This window comes from Pelodiscus sinensis, chromosome 26 (genome assembly GCF_049634645.1).
Source record: "Pelodiscus sinensis isolate JC-2024 chromosome 26, ASM4963464v1, whole genome shotgun sequence".
Classification (NCBI taxonomy): domain Eukaryota; kingdom Metazoa; phylum Chordata; order Testudines; family Trionychidae; genus Pelodiscus; species Pelodiscus sinensis.
In genome coordinates, this window is record NC_134736.1 from 22278992 (window position 1) to 22297011 (window position 18020).

Sequence of the window (18020 nt, forward strand, 5' to 3'; positions counted from 1 at the left end):
ATAACTGTCTGTGTGAGGATTCCCTCGGGACAATGAAATTGGCTGCTGTTGTGAGACAGGATCCTGGGCTAGTTGGGCAACTGGCATGGCCCCGTCTGGCTGTTCTGATGTTCTGTTTGGTTTCTGTTCTTGTCCCCTCTGGGCAAGGGAGAAGGGACCCCTCATCCTGGGAAAGGCTAGTGCAGGTGAGCAAAGAAGCATGTGTCCTGTGTCCTATATTGTATTATTGTAGTAATAAACCTTTAGATGGTAGATGCTAAAGGATTGGCTCAGCGTGATTTGTGGGTAAGATCCAGAGGGTAAATTGACCAGGGATCTGGCTTAAAGGTGAGTTCAAGGGGAAACCTCACAAAGGAGATTCCAGGCAGCCAGGCCATGGGGGTCTCTGAGGTTGCTCTGTGAGGTCACTGCTTCCCAGCCAATGAGCTGAGGTGCTGTAAAAGTTCCTTGTGATGTCACTGCTGCCTTGCAGGCTCATGTCCTGCCCCTGGCCAGCCCCTTGGCATGTGTGAGCTGCTCTCCCTGCCCCCCTCACTCAGGGCTGGTTCTGGGGCTCAAGCAGGGAACATCAGAGGCTGCTCAGGGGGCCACATTGCTAGGCCAGGGGCCCTCCTGTGGGGCTGTGAGTGTTGCTGTCCCTGCTGTACAGACACGGCCATAGAGTCTCAGGAGGCTGCAGCAGTGGGAGACACTTCCCTGGTTTCAAGAGGGAGACAGGACATCAAGGCCCATGACTTGGAGCCAGCTATAGAAACCCATGGAAAGCTGATTTTCAGAGGGGTGTGATCAGCCCTTCCTGTGTATCTGGCTTCTTCAAAGAGGCTTCATTAGGAGCTAAAAGTTGAAGAAGGGCCATTTAGAAGGGTGAATTTCTTTCCCTGGCATAGTTTTCTGTGTGCCCCACTGGCCTAATGGACAAGGCACTGGCCTCCTAAACCAGGGATTGTGGGTTCAAGTCCCACCTGGGTTGATTTCTTTCCTTGACAATGAGTTTACTCTCCTCTGCTCTCTGAAACAGTTAGCAAGGATGCTGCACACTTGCTGTCTTCGTCACTGTTCCAGGGACAAAGTGAGTTTTGCCCAGGGCACGAATATTGAGGGTGTGTGCACCTGTTTGTGTGTGAGCCCCCCTGGCACCCATTGGTTCCTGCTGAGGGGTGGAGGGTCCCCTGGTCCCATAGCTCCTCCTGGGGAGGGGTGGAGGGACCCCTGGTCTGGTATTTCCTACTGGGGTGGGTTGGAGGGACCCCAAGCCCTATAGCGGGTCAGAGTCCTGCCTGGCAGGATACAGTTTCAGTTTTTCCCTGGTGTATGCTCCAGACATGAGGGATGCCAGTGCACTGGCCCAGCCCGGGCCGGCAGTGATGGTTTTTATACATGCAGGGAAATGCCCCGGCTTCTCCCCCTCACAGAGCTGCTGCCTCTCCGGGAGGCGGATGAACTGCAGGTGCGGGACAGCTCCCTGCCAGCAGGGACAGCAGCCAAGGCACCAAATATCGCTGGGTCTGCAGCCAGTGTTGGGAACTGGCAGGGAACAGGAGGCTTTTGAGTCACACACGTCTCAGGTAGGACTGTGACTGGTCCAAGCAAGGAATGTGTCTTGGGGCTAGTTTAGTGACACCCCAAGGCCGTGTCTACACAATGGCTGTGTCTAGATTTCATCCCTTTTCCATAAAAAGTGGGGAATTAGCTCAAGTGGTAGAGCGCTTGCTTTGCATGTGAGAGGCAGTGGGATCAACGCCCACGTTCTCCAGTGATTGATATTTGCTTTTTCCTTGTTTTACAGGCAGAGACAACAAGGGGGTGTGACGTAGTCGGGGTACTTGCTGGGCTGTGGTGACTTCTGCTGTCTGGAGCAAGACCCAGCAGGGAAAACCTCACTATGCAAAGGTAATGCCAAACTTGTTGAACCAGACACCCCCCATGGAGAGGAACAAAGGAAGGTGGAATGCTGCCCTGGCTGGGGGGGCAGGGCTGGAAGAGGGTTAGTTAGTTGCGGTCTGAGAGCATGGAGGAGAGCCTAGGGGAAGGGGCTGGAGTTTAGGGGCCCAGTCTCCCCCATCTCAAGGGGGCCTGAGGCATCCTAGCCCAGCTCTGTGACCAGATTACGTCTGTGCTGTGCTGTATCCTGGAGAGGCAATAAACTTCCTCTATTCCACCGGCTGGTGGAGTCTGTTTGTGCCATTTCGGGGTGCAGGAGATGGGGGACCCCCAACGCGCCGTCACACTGGTGTCAGGGGTGGGAAGCAGTGCACCCCGTGGATGGAGCTCCCAGCGGCGAGCGACAAGGCGCCATAGAAGCAAGAGCCCTGGAGCCAGGCGTGCTGGAGACAGAGCGAAGCGGTTCCTGGGAATCGTGGGGTGCTGCAGCACTAGACTGGTGAGTCTGCACCGAGGGGACCAGCGGGCAGATGGCCTACGCCCGACTCTTGAAGGCAGAGCTGGTGGAGCTGTGCAGAGAGAGGGGCTTGCCTGTGCGGAAAGCAGCCAAGGCCCAGCTGATTGCCCAGCTGGAAGAGAATGACCAGCCACAGGGCCAGGATCTTATCCCCAGGGGAAGCAGCCAGACCCGCCCTGAGAGTGTGTCAGGCTCAGAGAGGGGGAGGAGCGCTGGAACCCACCGGAGAGATGAGACAGCATCTCCTGGGAGGCCTGCAAGCTGTAGCCCATCTAGGGCAGAGGTCAGCCCAGCGGAGCTGCGGCGGCTGGAGATCCAGCTGCGGATCAAGGAATTGGAAGTAGAGGACCGAGAGAAGGAACGCCAAGATCGAGAAAGGGACCGCCAGGACCGAGAGAGGCAGCGACAGCATGAGCTGGCCATGGCAGAGCGGAGAACCGGCAGGGCACCGGCTGCGCCAAGTGCGGATGGGCCCCAGGGTCCCAGGATTGCCAGACGCTTGGAGAGGCTCGTGGTGGCCCAATTGAAGGACATGGGCGACATAGACGGGTTCCTCAGCTCCTTTGAGAGGGCCTGTGGACTGCAACGGGTTCCCCCAGCTGACTGGCTGCAGGAGCTCATCCCCGCACTGAACCAGGAGGCGGCCGGAGTGCTCAGTCAGCTGGAGGACCTACAGCCAGGGGATTACAACCGAGTCAAGGAGGCCCTGCTGCACAAGTTCGGGCTGACCCCCGAGATGTACAGGAAGAAGTTCCGGGGGGTACAGAAAGGGCCACGGGAGACCTATGTGGATCTGGCCTCCCGCCTGTCGCAATACGGCCGCAAGTGGGTGTCTGGAGTCGGAGTCCAGACCCCAGAGGAGCTGCTCAAGCTGGTCCTGATGGAGCAGTTCTATGAAGCATGCCCACCCAAACTGAGGCTGTGGCTCAAGGACCGGAGACCAGAGAACCCCCAGGAGGCCGGGAGGCTGGCAGATGAGTTCACGGAGAGCCGGTCCGGGTGTGAACGGGAGTCCCGGAGAGAAAGGGAACCGCGCAGAGACCGGTTCTCGGCTGAGCGACGGAGGGAGTCAACTACGGGGCGAGACCAAGGAACAGGTCATCTGTGCCCCAGAGAACCAGCCAGGCCCTGGACAGAGACAGCCCAAAGCCTAACTTGCCATCGCTGCGGGCAAAAAGGCCACAAGAGGGCTCAGTGCACCAGGTCCCAGGACCAGGGACCTTCCAGGGTTAACTGGCTGGGGCGGGAGGAAGGGCAGGCTGCCCCAGAGGCAGGGGCTGGCAGGCAAACCTCAGCTCAGAGAGAGGGGAAGGATGCTCAGTGCACCTCCCCTGGGAGGTCTGATTCTCAGGAGGCGGATTTCTCCGTGTACCGGGTGGGGGCAGGACGGCCCCTGCGGAGCGAGTGCCTCATACTCCTGGAGGTGGATGGTAGGAAGGTGACGGTCTTCTAGGACACGGGGGGGGAGGTGACTCTGGCCCAATCCGATATAGTGGCCCCAGAGCGGATACTACCCCACACCCAGCTGACCCTGAAGGGCATAGACGGGTCCCCGTTTAAGGTGCCTGTAGCCAGGGTGCATCTGAAATGGGGGGCGAAGGAAGGCCTCAAGGAAGTGGGGGTGCACCCGCACTTGCCCACCGAGGTGCTGATGGGGAATGACCTAGAGGAGTGGCCCCATGAATCCCAGCGGGCTCTAGTCACTACCTGGAGCCCAACCCCAGGAACCAGCCCTTCCCTCCACCCTCACTGGGGTCTGCTGGGAACTGCCTTGACTCAAGCCCACCCCTGTGTCAGCCTAAGAATTGCCTGGTCTGTAAAAGGTGCCCTGGAAATGAGAAAGCAGCTAAAGTGACTCTGGTGGGACTTTTAACCCACAGCCTTTGAATGTCTTGCTGGGCTCATGTTAACCACTACAGCTTAGAAGTCCAACATGCTTTCCATTGCACCACAAAGCCTGCTGGTTAGCTGAGTCTGAAATCTCCACTTTGCAGCATGGCAATTTCTGGGGGGAAAGAAAGGGGGAGCCAAGTCTGTCTCTTTTGGGAGAGCAGGTAGGAAGAGGGAGGGGGCCACTGAGCCCCTGACCCTTAAAGTAAGGGATAAGAACTGAGCTGCAGTTGGGGAATGTGGGCATCGATCCCACTGCCTCTTGCATGCTAAGCGAGCACTCTACCACTTGAGCTAACTCCCCTGCTGGGACAAAAAGAAAGCTCTCCTGCCCCACGCACATTGTTCCAGAGCCCACAAGGTTCCTGCAGATGCCCAAGGCGTCTTTCGGAAAGGGCCACTTGTGATTTATTTCGAAGTAAGTGCTGTGTAGCCAGCCCCAAATTACAAAATAAGCTATTTCAAAATAGGCACATTGATTATTTTGAACTATGGGACGCACCCCTAGTGAGTTAGAGCTGAACTCTACCCCCAGATCCACCCACCCATGCACTGACTCCCTCGCTGCCATGGGGCTGTTTGCATTGGCCTCCTCTCTCTGTAGCCAGGCTTCAGCCAGGACTGACACTCAGGGGAAACCTCACAAAGGAGATTCCAGGCAGCCAGGCCATGGGGGTCTCTGAGATGCCCCAGCCCTGCAGCCTGTCCCACCTGGCTGTTGCCAAGGTTGCTCTGTGAGGTCACTGCCTCCCAACCAATGAGCTGAGGTGCTGCACAAGGCCCTTGTGATGTCACTGCTGCCTCCCAGGGCTCATGTCCTGCCCCTGGCCAGCCCCTTGGCATGTGTGAGCTGCTCCCCCTCTGCCCCCGTCACTCAGGGCTGGTTCTGGGGCTCAAGCAGGGAACATCAGAGGCTGCTCAGGGGGACATATTGGGGCCTGTGAGTGTTGCTGTCCCTGCTGTACAGACACGGCCATAGATTCTCAGGAGGCTGCAGCGGTGGGAGACACTTCCCTGGTTTCGGGAGGGAGGCGAGATGTCAGGGCCCATGACTCGGAGCCAGCTACCGATACCCATGGAAAGCTGATTTTCAGAGGGGTGTGATCAGCCCTTCCTGTGTATCTGGCTTCTTCAAAGGGGCTTAATCAGGAGCTAAAAGTTGAAGAAGGGCCATTTAGAAGGGTGAATTTCTTTCCCTGGCAATTTTTTCTGTGTGCTGCATGGGCCTAATAGGCAATGCACTGGCCTCCTGAATCAGGAATTGTGGGTTCAAGTCCCAGCTGGGGTGACAGTTTCCTTTCACTGACAAAGAGTTCTTCTGCTCTCTGAAGTAGTTGGCAAGGATGATGGGCAGTTGCTGTCTCCTTCTCTACAGAAACTGTTCAGACCCCTCACTAGCAAGTGCTGGTGTTAGGTGCAGATCTGGTTGCTAAAAGCCCAGGTGTCGGAATGAAGGGGCACATTTTGCTCTAGAAGGCCCAGGAGTGACAGCCAGATGGAGGTGGCTGTAGCAGGGTCTGTCTGGAGACAAAGAAGAGCCTGAGGATGAGAAGGCCCATGAGAGGCAGAGACTCCAGAGCAGTGGGGGGCTAGTTATTTGGTCTGGCAAATGGACAGACAATCCCCAGGCCCTGAGCATGGTGCGGGCAAGGCCCATGGGGCAGTTTGCCTGGTGGGGTTTGGCGTGTGGAGAAGCTGTGAAGCTCTGTGAGTGGATAAGGTCCCTGGCTGAGCTGCGCCACCTGCCGTGTGTGTGACTCAAACTGTCCCTCGTCCCCTTTTGTGTGTCTTTTGCGCTTCCGGCATCTTTCCTCAGGCACGTTCATCCGGCAAAGACCCCCCCAGCGATCTTGTATCTTCCTTTGTGCAACTCAGCCGCAGACACTGCCTGGAAGGAAATTGCTGCACTTTGGGAGTCAAAGGTGTTGTCTGGGACCATAAAGGAGATTCACCCAACCCCCTGAGAAGGGTACCATGGCTCAGCTGGCTAAAGTGCTTGTTTCATAAACAGAAGATCCTGGGTTCAATGCCTGGTGGTGCCTTATTGCAGCCTGTGCTTGCATTTTCCTATGTCCTTCTGGGGCACAGAAGAGGCCTCCCCTGGCCACCCATGAAATTGAGGGTTCAGGAAAATGCTGATTGGGGAGGAGTGTTGGGAAGAAGGAAACCACAAGTGAGAAGCACCTGATGCCCTAAGACCCTAACTCTCCATGGCTGCAGGAGCTGCAGATGTTGCGCCCTCAGGCTCTCTGAGCACGGACACCCCCAGGGAATCACAAGGGCGTGTGGTGCTGGCTCTCCTGTCCCAGCAATTGCAGTCAGAGCCCCGCCTTGCCAGTGCCAGTCACAGCAGCCTCTGTACCTGCTCCAGGCTTGTGGTTTCCTTCTTCCCAACGCTCCTCCCCAATCAGCCTTTTCCAGCAGTTCCATGGGTGGCCAGGGGAGGCCTCTTCTGCGTCCCAGAAGTTGCCAGGCTCTGACTCTTGTCCCCTTGGTGCCCTCGTCTAAATTCTCTTTTAAATTGGTCTTTATGATCCTGCTCAGGGTGTTTTTCTCCTCAGCAGCGCACAAGAGAGAAGCTGTGACAGTGGCCCTGCAAGGCAAGATGAGCTTTGCCTGCCCCCCTCAGCCTGACTCCCTACTTGCCCCCATTCCTGCCTCCCTTCCTGGGCTGACCCAGTGACTGAAAGGCGCTGCGGCTGCTGCTGACAGGGAAGAAGCTGAGAGGCAAGGTGCTGGCAGCAAGAGATTCCAGCTGCCTCTTTGCCCTGGGTCTCAGTGTGCCATGCCGGCCGCCAGCCACCTTGACCAACCCTCAAACCAGCTGGATGAGCCAGCCCACATCACAGTGGCCCTGTCAGAGAAGAGCCATTGGCAGCTGCAGAGACAGCCCTTCAGCTGCTGGACGTGCCTTTCTGAAAGGGCTATTTGGAACCTATGTTTTGGTTGGCTGACTAGCTCAGTTGGTTAGTGCATGATACTAGTAATGCCAAGGATTCAATCCTTGTGCTGGCCACAGATATATTTGCTGGGGTGACTGTTCTACCCCTGCCCCTCTACTTTAGCTGCCTGCTATGGACAGGGAAGCAGAAACAGGCAAAAGGCTGAGAGCTTTTCAGGAAACAGTCCAGAAAATTGGTAGGAGGAGGCTCCAGACTGAGTGGCTGAAAGGCCTTTGACCTGGCCGGCTTTCCCCAATAGCAGGGAAAACTCTTCTCTTCCCTCTATTGTAGGGCTACTCATGGGCCTGCTGGCTCAGCTGTTTAGAGCTTGATGCTAATAATGCCCATGTCACGGGTACAAGCCCCATGCAGACCCCACAACAGCTGAATTAGTTTTGTTTGAGCTGCTCCCCACGAAAAGCGGTGAGAGGGAGCCCTTGGCTGTGGGACCCACTTGTGCCTGTTGCTCAGGGTTAAATAAGATCTCCCCCAGGAGGTTGCCTGTTCCCTTCCCACCTTGCATTGGCTGGGAATCAAATCAAGCAAGGGGCAGCAAACATCAGGCACTGTCATTGTCTGGGCCACAGATACAGACCGTCTTGGAGCTGTGGCCCGAGGAGGAGTCTCTGCAGGCCCTGCAGTCCATGCGGAGGAATGTGGACATTTATGGCAGAATGGCCAATTGTCTAGCAAAGAAAGGCCACCTCCCTCCTCCCTGAGCATCCTAGAGCCAAGGTCAAGGAATCACAGCAGAGGTATGTGAGGGAGGAACCACATTACTGTGCATGCTCTTGGAGAGGATAAAGAGCTGTGAGAGGAAGCCCACAGCTGCAGGACCCATTTGTGCCTGTTTTTTCAGGCTTCAAGTAAAACCCCAGCAAGGAGTTTTGATGCTCCCTCTTTACATTGCAATGGCTGGGAATCGAACTCAGGTCAACTGCTTGGAAGGCAGCTATGCGCACCACTATGCCACCAATGCCTACCTGTAAAGGTGCTGGGAAAATTAGTGAGGGAAGCCCATGTCTGCCATGAGGCTAGCCAGCAGCCAGAGGGTGCCTGTGTGGTTTGGGTAAAGCAGAACTTCTTGGTCATTTGGCAGAGACCAGAAGTGGTGACGCTGGGGCAGTGGCTGCCCTGCGCTCTCCGTGGTGTGAGGAGCCAGGCAGGAGAGGAGTCCCAGAGGTTGTTGGGTGGGAGAGTAGAGTTTATCAGACTTTGGGCTAAGTTCTAGAGCAGACAAGGGAGAGGTGGGGAAGTGACTTCTGGATACTCTGTGTGGCCCGGGGATGCGGACCAAGAGCTGTTCTCGTGTTTGTTGCTGTAAAGTGTTGTTTCTGGGTCCTTTGCCTAAGATCGAGCACTTCTGCCTTCCGGAGAGCCATGTCACAGGCACAAGCCCCCAGAGACCCCTCCAGGGACACATCACAGGCAGGGCCGGACCGAGCCATTCCGGTGCCCCGGGCTGACAGTTCAATTGCGCCCCGGGTTGGAGGAGGGCGCATGCATGTAGCTGGTGGTGGCAGGATGCACGTGCCTGGCCCAGCCCGGCTACCGCTGCTGGTGGGCAGCCTTAGGGCACCTGGGGCAGGCTGAGTTTGGCCATGCAGGGCCCCGCAGCCATGGGGGGAGGGCGCTGCTGGCCGGCGCTGCAGGGGTTCACGTGGCCCCCCGCCCCGGGCAGCCACTGCAGGGTGGCTGCTGGGAGCTACTGCAGCCCACAATCCAAGAGCCAGGCACGCGGCGCCTGATGGCAGCTATAAAGGGCAGCTGCCCGGCTAGCCCAGGCCTTAATCCAGCCCTGGTCACAGGACCAAGCAAGGGACAGAAACACTGGGCACTGTCAGTGTCTGGGCCAGAGATAAAGACCCTCTTGGAGCTGTGATCCGAGGGGGAGTCTCTGCAGGCCCGGCAGTCCAGGAGGAGGAATGTGGACATTTGTGAACATATGAACATCAGAACGGCCGTACTGGGTCAGATCAAAGGTCCGTCTAGCCCAGTGTCCTGTCTGCCGACAGTGGCCAGCACCAGGTGCCCCGGAGGGGGTGGACTGAAGACAACGATCAAGCGATTTGTCTCCTGCCATCTTTCTCCAGCTTCTGACAAACAGAGGCCAGGGACACCATTTTATCCCCTGGCTAATAGCCTTTTATGGACCTAACCTCCATGAAAGTATCTAACATATGGCCCAATGGCTGATGGCCTTGCAGAGAAAGGCCACCTCCCCGCTCTTGCATCCTAGACCAAGTCAGACCCAAGGTAAACGAATTGCGGGAGGGGTATGTGAGGGCCCGTGAGGACAGGTCCCGCTCTGGGGAGCACCGCAGCACTGTGCATACTGTGAGGAACTGGACCGAATCCCGGGGTGTGGGAGCCCCTGTCTCCAGGGAGAGTTGTGGAGTCTGGGATGGAGACACCTGGGCAGCAGCGGCTGCAGCTTCAGGATGACAACGCTGATGACCTGCAGCTCCAGGGGATGCAGGAGGACTCCCAAACGGCTTCAGGCAGCGGGGAGGGAACATCAGGTGAGTGCTGGGAGGTTGCAACACCCAGGACATGTCGACACTTGCAGTCTCCTTCAGGAGAGGGATGCAAATGGAGACATTCAAAATTGTAAATGAAACCGGGATTTAAATATCCTGCGCTACATTTGCATAATCGTGTCTGGGTGCTGTTTCAAAATACTTTATTATGAAATAAAAAACAACGTTTAGATGCAGTTATTTGGGGAGAAAACCCTTCTTCTGAAATAACCCTTAAACACTCCCCTCTGGTCTGGATCTAACAGCAGTGTCAGCGTTTGCTAGTCGGGGCTCTGGACAGCACCTGCACAGAGGGAGATGGCAACTGCGGGACGCCCTGGCCAACTGTCCCAATGTCTCACAGCAGAAAAGAAAACAAAAGAGGCCAATGCAAACAGCCCCTGGCAGCGAGGGAGTCAGCACATCAGTGGGTGGGGCAGGGAGCTGGGGGCAGATTTTGACTCTAACTAGCTGGGTGACCTTGGCCCATTCAGTGAACCTCTCCCTGCCCCCATGGCCCTGTCTGTACAGCAGGGACAGCAACACTCACAGGCCCCGCAGGAGGGGGCTGGTTTGATGCTTCACCCCACGGCCCAGCAATGAGCCCCCAAGCTTGCCCTGTGCGCTGGAAGCCAGGTTTGCTGTGTGAATTCTGTGGGGCGGTGTAGCCAGACACAAAACCCCATCTTGTTTTTCCACGAGCCCCATCTTGTTTCCCCCCCCCCCCCAGAGAGCAAGAGAAAGGCAGTCAGCCTTTGATGCCCTGGGAACACAGGTTTGCTGCCTGTCCCTGACTCTACCATAAACAGAAACCAGACAGTAAATGGGCTAGCTGACGACCCGGGGCCTCCCGTCGCCCTGATGGCTAGTACCAGTAATTGACACGCCTGCACTGTCCCAGAGAGGAATCTTCGCCCAACACATACTAGAGGTGCCCATTGTCTGCATTTTCCCAGGTGTAAATTATGCTTTGCACCCTTCGTGGGAAACTTGGCATTCAAAGCCATTTTTCCTTAATGGCCACTTGAGCCCAGGAAGAAGCCTACATGACCCAAGGGGTATAAAAGAGGTTCAGCAGCCCACCCTATTTGAGCTCCAATCATCTATACCTGCTGGCAGGTATTGATTGTCTCCCGAGGTCTGTGGGACGCCCAACCTCGCCCTACTTCTTCCCGAGGGATTGAGAGAAAGACGCTGGCCACGCCAAGTCTGGAACGCAGGGGTGAGAATATACCTGCTATGTGTCTATTTTGCATGCATTTAATAAGAGCTCAGAGAACCAAAGGGTTTCATGGTACCTGTAAGTGACTTCTTAGTGTAATTTCTGTTCTGTCCTTTGTAGTGTCTGTGTTATCTGTAACACAGTAGTAGCATTTAACAACTAAGTTTACCCTGTAACAATAAAATAGTAACTGTTTAAGCTTTAACCTGACTCCTTCAGTTGCTGTAACAGAACCAAGCACAATTTAAAAGAACTTCAGCCGGTCATAAGGGACTCACTGCCCTGACCGTTGGCTGACAGGCGGGTGAGGTCAGGCCTGGGCACTGGGATTATTTACCACTTTCCCTGATCCTGGGACACTGCTGACTTCACAGCTGTGATGGCCGAGTGGTTAAGGCGTTGGACTTGAAATCCAATAGGGTTTCCCTGCGCAGGTTCAAATCCTGCTCACAGCGAGGCCTGTGTTTTGGCCACGCCCTAACCAGGCAACAAGCTGCACAACCCCTGAGCCACTCTCCCTGTCCCCAGTCAATCCCTTTCTGCACCTTTCCGAGAGAGACACGGGGCATGGTGCCTTGTTATGGGTCCCTGGGCTCTAGGGAAACGCTCAGCTCCTGCAGCCTCTGCCCCTTGCCCAGCACCCCATGGCTCAGCCCTACCCCTGGGCGCTGCCCTGCTCCAGTGTGTGATAGGAGTTGAGTGAGAGGATGGAGCGTCTGGGCCTGCCCCCAAAGGTCCATCCATGAAGGGCATATGATGTGGGTCACTCCTCCCGAGGCGCACAGCCCCCCCATGTTGGGAGGAAAGGGTCTAGAGAAGTATTGGGGGGGGGGTCTTGTTCCCTGCTCTTGCTCTGCCTTGGGCAAAGAATTGGTAACAGAATATTTGTCCAAGTTTATGTACAGAAAAAAACTGACAAGCATGTTTCTGTGGGGTGGTGGTTATCGTGTTTGCTTAATGTGCAAAAGGCTCCTGGTTCAAAGCCAAGCAAAAAATGGGAACAGATTGAGTAAAGCAAGGAACAGCAGGAGCCCTGCCCTAGAAAGGGAGGGGCCGGTGTGTGTGTGAGTGCATGGCCCAGACAGACAACTCCAGGGTGCAAGGGCAGAGCTGCTGGACATTTCTAGTGGTCTGGGGGGGGGGGGGGGAGACATGGGTGTTAGCAACATGCTCATGTGGTGCCATGTTCCAGCACTGCCAACAGGGAGTGTTTTTTGTGGTGTCACCTGATTCCCCCCAACTGTAGCCCTTGTACCTGCCCTGTGGCAGGATAGAGACCCAGGGCCAAGAGAAAGCAGGAAGAGCCCCAAGATGCAGCTCATCTCCCCTTTTCTCCTGCAGTGCAGGTTGTGATAACAGCTCTAAGCAAAACCATCAACTTGAAGTAATTAGCCCCTATTGGAGCATGACAAAGCCTGGGATTGAACCAGGGACCTTTAGTTCTTCAGTCTAACGCTCTCCACACTGAGCTACTTTGGCTGTGATAAGAGTCCTGTGTGGCCTGTAATTCTCTGTCCAGGATGTTTGGCCGCATGTCGTCATGCCCAGCCCAGGAAGGCCAGACTGGCCTTTCCACAGCGCCCCTCCCCCACAGCCCAGAGCCAAGGTTCCCCCTAAGCCAGGCCTGGGCAATACAGGCCAGCGGGCTGGATCCAGCCCATGAAGCCACCCAACATGGCAGGAAGGAGCCTCAGGCAGATTCCCTGCTCGCCCTGCCCCCACGCACAGCTGAGAGAAGGGGCTGCTGGGCCCTTTGTGTCTCTCAGCTGTAGAGGAAAATGCTTCATGCCTGGGCCCTGCTCCCAGCTTGTTTGTGGCCAATGGGAGCTGCCTGCTTGAAGCCCTGGCCAGTCCCCACAAGCTCTTATTCACCCAGGCGTGTGACCTGTGCCCCCTGCGCAGGGAAGGGGCTGCCTGAGAAATGTGCTTGGCTGCTGCGAGTGTCTCCCAGTCAGACCCTGCCTCTGGCACCCCAGCCCCTCCCCTCCCTCAACCCACAGGCCCTCCCTGTGATGGAAAAGGGCAAAGACTTGGCAGATTTCATTAATACAGATGAGGCTGGTTTCCCTGACTGGGAATTAAACCCAGATCTCAGAAGTGAAAGTGTTGAATCCTAGTCACTAGACCATCAGGGACACATAAAGCCTGTTTGCTCACCTACACTAGCCTTTCACAGGCCACTTTCTGTCCCCTTCAGGACATGGGTCCATTCTCCCTTGCCCAGAGGGGACAAGAACAGAAACCAAACAGAACATCAGAACAGACAGACTGGGCCATGCCAGTTGCCCAACTAGCCCAGGATCCTGTCTCATGACAGCAGCCAATTCCATTGCCCAGTGGGAATCGTCAGGACAGACAATTGTTAAGTGATCCCTCCTGTCACCCATTCCCAGCTTCTAGAATACACCAGCTAGGGACACCTGCCCTGTCCATCCTGGTTAAATGCCATTGATTGACCTTCCCTGCATTAAATGATCCAGTTCTGTTTTGGATCAAATGTCTTGGGCTGCGCAGGCCTTGAGTCATGGCAAGAGCTGGAGGGGAATGGGGAACGGCTGCACTTTGGAATGGGAAGGGGGTGTCTGGGACCATAAAGCAGAACAGTTTCAAAACCCTTTTCAAGGAGGGCACCATGGCTTAGCTGGCTAAAGCACCTGCCTCATAAACAGGAGATCCTGGGTTCAAGTCCCAGTGGTGCCTTGTTGTAGCCTTTGCTCACATTTGCTTATGTCCTTCTGGGGCACAGAAGAGGCCTCCCCTGGCCACCCATGGAACTGCTGGCTCAGGAAAAGGCTGAGTGGGGAGGTGTTTTTGGAAGAAGGAAACAACAAGTGAGAAGCACCTGATGCCCACAGACCCTGACTCTCTGACTCTCTATGGCTGCAGGAGTTACTCCCTCAGGCTCTCTAGGCCCTGACCTGACCCCCTGAGGGAATCACAAGGGTCTGTGGTGCTGGCTCTCCTATCCCAGCAATTGCAGTCAGAGCCCTGCCTTGCCAGTAGCTTCTGCAGGGGCTCCAGGCTTGTGGTTTCCTTCTTCCCAATACCCCTCTCAAATGAGCCTTTTCCTGAACCAGCAGTTCCATGGGTGGCCAGAGGAGGCCTCTTCGGTGTCCCAGAAGGACATAAGCAAATGTGAGCAAAGGCTACAACAAGGCACCACTGGGACTTGAACCCAGGATCTCCTGTTTATGAGGCAGGTGCTTTAGCCAGCTAAGCCATGGTGCCCTCCTCCAAAGTTGCTTTAAAATGGCTCTTTATGTTTCCACACAACACTTTTGACTCCCAAATTGCAGCCGTTCTCCACTTCCCTCCAGCCATCGAGCCCAGGCGGTGTCTGACCCCTGGGCACAGAAAGCTACAGCTCAGTGGGCAGGGGACTTTGGCTTCCATGCCCATGGGATGCTGTTGCAGGAAGGGCTGCTCAGCAGGGCTGGGGTTCACCTGTCGAGGAAGGGAAGAGTATTTGGGTGCAGACTGGCTAACCTAGTGAGGAGGCTTTAAACTAGGTTTGATGGGGGCAGGTGCCCAAAGCCCACAGGTAAGTGAACAACATGGACACCTGGGAGATGGGCCAGAAATGGGAGAGAGCAGGGGCTGTAACCGCAGAGATAAAGGAGGGACAAGGGACCACTGGAAGGAAAATCTAATCTGTGTCTTAGATGCTGGTACAGACACACAGGACCATGAGCAGGAAGAAGTTGGTATCACAGGGACTTGGTGGGATAATACAGGACTGGAATTTTCACACAGAAGGGTTCAGATTGTTCAGGAAAGGTAGGCAGGACAAAAGGGAGGAGGAGTTTCCTTCGATATGAAACATGCGAACACTTGGCCTGAGGCGGAGATGGACACACACTCAGCCTCACCCACAGCTGGGAGGCAGTTTGCAGGGAGCTGAAAAGAAACAGAAGAGGGGAAACTGGAGCCTGGCAGAACCAAGTCTTGGGATTCTTCTGTGTCCAGATGTGCTAAGCAGCTGGCAGCCAAGCTCCCAAGGGCTGGTCTGCTCCTGCCCTCCCCAGGCAGGCGAATCCCCTCCACTGGGTGTTACAGGCTGGACTTTGCCTGCCTGACGTTTAGCCTGGGAACTGCTCCCTGTGAGGCAAACAGGACACCCCATGCACTGCGGAAACCAGCCCGTTGCCTTATGGGAAGAGGGAAGGAGCCCCTGGAAGCACTTAGCCCCTGGCTCACTCTGTGTGTGATAAAAAGGAACAAATGACTATCACTGGAGAATGTGGGTATCAATCCCACTGCCTCGCACATGCAAAGCGAGCGCTCTACCACTTGAGCTACTTCCCCCACCTGGGTGCAGTTTTCATGCCCCCACCCACCTTGTTCCAGAGCTCACAACGTCCCTTCTGATAAACCCTCATATAAAACTCAGCAAATCTCCAGAGAAGTTGCGGTTCCCTTTGCAAGACTCTGCACAGCTCAGTTCCAATCAGCCGGTCTTCCCTAGAGCCCGGAACATCGACCGCGGCAGCGTCGCTCTTACACCCAGTGTTGATACGGCCTTAGAGTGTCACAAACCAGCCCCGGACACATTCCTGGCTAGGACCAGTCACAGTCTGGGCTCAGTGAGGGTCCGTCCTACCTGAGACGTGTGTGACACAAAAGCCTCCTGTTCCCTGCCCAGTTCCCAACACTGGCTGCAGACCCAGCGATATTTGGTGCCTTGGCTGCTGTCCCTGCTGGCAGGGAGCTGTCCCACACCTGCAGTTCATCCACCTCCCGGAGAGGCAGCAGCTCTGTGAGGGGGAGAAGCCGGGGCATTTCCCTGCATGTATAAAAACCATCACTGCCGGCCCGGGCTGGACCAGTGCGCTGGCATCCCTCCTGTCTGGAGCATCCACCAGGGAAAAACTGAAACAGCGTCAGGAGATGAGGGGTCAGGGTCCCCCCCGGCAGAAGCTATAGGGGATGGGGTCCCTCTACTTCTCCACAGCAGGAAATACTGGACCAGGGGTTCCTCTACCCCTCCCCAGGAGGAGCTATGGGGCCTGGGGACCCTCCACCCCCCAGCAGGAGCCAATGGATACCAGGGGGACTCACACACACACACGTGCACACGCCCTCAATATTGGTGCCCAGGGCAAAACTCGCTCTGCTCCTGGAACGGGAATAGCGACTAGCGGAGAGGCCCCTCCCTGGCAGCACTGTATCAGACGGTTTCTTCTTGGCCTGGTGCCTCCTGAATGCTGGGAGCAGCTGCCTGGTCCGAGGGGCTGCAGTTCCCTAGAGAGAGGGGCTGGGGCCGGTGGCTGCAGAAAAACCCTTCTGCTGTGTCTGTGGCTGAGCTGCACAAAGGAAGATACAAGATCCCTGGGGGGGTCTTTGCTGGATGAACGTGCCTGAGGAAAGACGCTGGAAGCGCAATAGACACACAAAAGGGGACGAGGGACAGTTTGAGTCACACACACGGCAGGTGGCGCAGCTCAGCCAGGGACCTTATCCACTCTCAGAGCTTCACAGCTTCTCCACCGCCCAAGCGCCACCAGGCAAACCAAGTAACTAACCCCCCACTGCTCTGGAGTCTCTGCCTCTCATGGGCCTTCTCATCCTCAGGCTCCACTTTGTCTCCAGACAGACCCTGCTCTGCTACAGTCACCTCCCTTTGGCTGTCACTCCTGGGCCTTCTAGGGCAAAATTTGCTGTTTCATTATGATGCGTAGGCTTTTAGCCCTCAGATCTGCACCTAACACCAGCATTGTCTTGTCAGTTTCTGTAGAGAATCCTTGCCAATTGTGTCAGAGAGTAGAGGAAAGTAAATTCGTTGTCACTGAGAGTAAACTGTCACCCCAAGTGGGACTTGAACCCAAAACCCTGGCTTAGGACACCAATACCTTGTCTATTAGGCCACTAGGGTACACAGGAAAGACTCCCAGAGACAGAAATTCACCTTCTAAATGTCCATTCTTCAACTTTTAGCTCCTGATTAAGCCCCTTTGAAGAAGCCAGATACACAGGAAGGGCTGATCACACCCCTCTGAAAATTAGCTTTCCATGGGTATCTGTAGCTGGCTCCGAGTCATGGGCCTTGACGTCTCGTCTCCCTCTTGAAACCAGGGAAGTGTCTCCCACCGCTGCAGCCTCCTGAGGCTCTATGGCCCTGTCTGTACAGCAGGGACAGCAACACTCACAGCCCCACAGGGGGGCCCCTGGCCTAGCAATGTGGCCCCCTGAGCAGCCTCTGATGTTCCCTGTGTGAGCCCCAGAACCAGCCCTGAGTGACGGGGGCAGAGGGGGAGCAGCTCACACATGCCAAGGGGCTGGCCAGGGGCAGGACATGAGCCTGCAAGGCAGCAGTGACATCACAAGGAACTTTTACAGCACCTCAGCTCATTGGCTGGGAGGCAGTGACCTCACAGAGGGACCATGGCAACAGCCAGGTGGGACAGGCTGCAGGGCTGGGGCATCTCAGAGACCCCCATGGCCTGGCTGCCTGGAATCTCCTTTGTGAGGTTTCCCCTTGAGGGCAGAAGGGATTGAGGGTCCCAGCTGGGAGTGTCTCTGTGGAGATTTCCCCTTTCCCCAGGCTGCAGTGGGAGGGGCTGGGGCAGGCAGGGGTACAGGAGGGGCTGGCACTGAACTGAAGAGAGATCTGGGAGAAGTAAAATGGCTGGGGTGTGATTATGTCATTAGTGGCAAGTTTCCATTAGTAACCAAGGTTTAGGGAGGGCAGGACACCTCATCTGAGCTGCTGGGATTGGTTACCAATTACCCAAAGCCAGCACTGCCAGGAACCTTTGTGCCACTCGCTGGCTGGCAGGGGACACCCAGGGCTGGAAGGTTTTGGCTTTTCACAAAGTTCCCTGAGCTGTTGTACAAAGCTCAGTGCTCGTAACAAACCCAAACACCCCTTGGCTACATCTACCCTGCAGGCTTCTTACACAAGAACTGTTTTGTGCAAGAGTTCTTGTGCAAAATGTCTTGTGCAAGAGCACGTGCACACTGCCATGTGCTTTTGGGCAAGAATGTCTGTGGCAGTGTACACACTCTCTGCTGATGAGGGGCAGAGGAGCACAGGGGCTGTCACAGGTACT

At 55.8% G+C, this 18020-nt stretch overlaps 4 non-coding genes across 4 annotated transcripts; 2 read left to right on the forward strand and 2 right to left on the reverse strand.

Annotated features, from left to right (window-relative positions):
- The first annotated feature begins 11344 nt into the window (after window positions 1–11344).
- Window positions 11345–11426, forward strand: TRNAS-UGA (transfer RNA serine (anticodon UGA)). Its single transcript has one exon. It is a non-coding gene; the product is annotated as a tRNA-Ser (tRNA).
- Window positions 11427–12377: 951 nt separating this feature from the next.
- TRNAF-GAA (transfer RNA phenylalanine (anticodon GAA)) lies at window positions 12378–12450 on the reverse strand. The gene has a single exon. It is a non-coding gene; the product is annotated as a tRNA-Phe (tRNA).
- Window positions 12451–13597: 1147 nt separating this feature from the next.
- Window positions 13598–13671, forward strand: TRNAM-CAU (transfer RNA methionine (anticodon CAU)). Its single transcript has one exon. It is a non-coding gene; the product is annotated as a tRNA-Met (tRNA).
- Window positions 13672–14125: 454 nt separating this feature from the next.
- TRNAM-CAU (transfer RNA methionine (anticodon CAU)) lies at window positions 14126–14199 on the reverse strand. The gene has a single exon. It is a non-coding gene; the product is annotated as a tRNA-Met (tRNA).
- Window positions 14200–18020: the final 3821 nt, after the last annotated feature.